Below are 1,933 nucleotides of genomic sequence, written 5' to 3' on the forward strand. Positions count from 1 at the left end.
TCTAAAACTCAGACCGTAAACTGTGTTTTATCTTTCTGTCTTTAATTTTTTAAGGAAAATTTGGATTTGTCCCTTGTTTACTTTTCTTTGGCTTTTCATATTTTTGTTCTTACCCTACTGATTGGTGATGACACTGTGAACAAATTGCTGGAAGCAGTTGCACGCAACGCAACTCTTGAACATTATTAATTCATGTGGAAACTGCAATCGAAGTCAAATTTTAAAATGATAATTGAGAGTAGTTTCATATTAATGGTTATAGAGGCTTTCAATTTCTAAATTTAATTGTTGATTCAGATGGTGGGCTTTTGTCGAAGAATTTTCGAAGTTAGGGACAATTAGCAGTTCTGCTTCGATTGAGAGTTATTAACAAAACATTTAATATTTCTCCGAAAATATGTGTGATATTATTTAAGAATTTAAAATTGATTGTTTTACAATTTCAGTTAAGTATTATCTATTAAGTATATTTTTAAAGTTTATTTTAATTATAGATGATAGGTCTATTTTGGGATATTTGAAAAATGAGCACCAAAGACTATTACTCCAATTATAGTAGAGTATAGGATGAACTATATAATTTAAACCCAACACAGACTCCCAAATTATACTATCTTCTTTATGGTTTATACCAATTAAAAAGACAAAAAAAAAGGTTTATTCTCTTATGACCTTTTTGAAACTCCTCAATAAAGAATCAAAAGCGAACAAAAACGGATCAGAAAAATCCTACTTTAAAGTCCCAAATATATCAATTTTCAAGAAGAATTACTGAATCTAACAACAAGATAAGAGTATCTATTTGTTATTGAAAAGGTGTCGTAATTCTTATTTGGATTACACCATTCCTATACCTAATATCAATAAAAAAATTTCTTCCAAGTGTTTTTTAGCTTTATCAAATAAATTTGGGTAAATTGTAAATTACACCCCTAAAGTTTGAAGGTGATTGAATTTTACACCCTGAAATTTTAAATTTTGGATTTTACCTTCTAATGTTTGGGGGTATTTGGATTTTACACTCTGACGTTTCAGAATTTGAAATTTACTCCCTATATTTTAGGGATGATTGGATTTTACTTTCTAAAGTTTGAGAGTGTTTGAATTTTACACCCTAAAGTTTCAAAATTTGGAAGTGTGAAATTCAACTACTCTCTTACTTTAGGGGGTAAAATCCAAAGTTTGAAACCTTAGGGTGTAAAATCCAAATACCCCAAACTTCAAGGGGTAAAATCCAAAGTTCAAAACTTTAGAGTGTAAAATCCGAACACCCCCAAACTTTAGGGGTGTAATTTGCAATTTACCCAATAAATTTTGATAATTTTATTGTTTTGTTTCAATTAAATTATTCATTACTACCGTAAGGGACCATTGAACCACATTCCTATTAGGCAAAATGATAGCTTCCTAAGTGTTAGAGCTTGGGGGTTGAGGGAGATCTTGGCATCTAGTTCCACGAAGCCCTTTGCAACAGATTTCTAAACAATTATTATTATTATTATTATTATTATTATTATTATTATTATTATTATTATTATTGTACGGGGCAGATCTTAAAACTAGGCCTTAGTGACAAAGGCTCAATACAACTAATTTGTAGAGATGGGTAGTTAAGGCCAACACTTTGATTCCTAAGGACTACGACTTGATAATTAAAGAATTGGGCTTTGCAAGAATGACAATACTTTATAGAAATATAACAAGAAAAGAAAGTTTCTTATATAATTCTTTCCTCAGGATGGCTAAGGGACAATTGTTCTTAAGAAATACAATTCTCGGTATTACACTGGTATTTTTCTCTCTTTATTTTTCTATTTCTCTCTCTAAACTTTGTTTGATCCCCCTTCAAGGATGATCTTCCTTCTTATTTATAGTAGTTTGAATTGCATCACAGCCTTCCACTTGAAGGGCTATTAATCTCTCTTTGGATACT

The sequence above is a fragment of the Quercus suber genome, unplaced genomic scaffold, assembly GCF_002906115.3.
Source record: "Quercus suber isolate HL8 unplaced genomic scaffold, Cork oak 2.0 scaffold_1110, whole genome shotgun sequence".
Lineage (NCBI taxonomy): Eukaryota > Viridiplantae > Streptophyta > Magnoliopsida > Fagales > Fagaceae > Quercus > Quercus suber.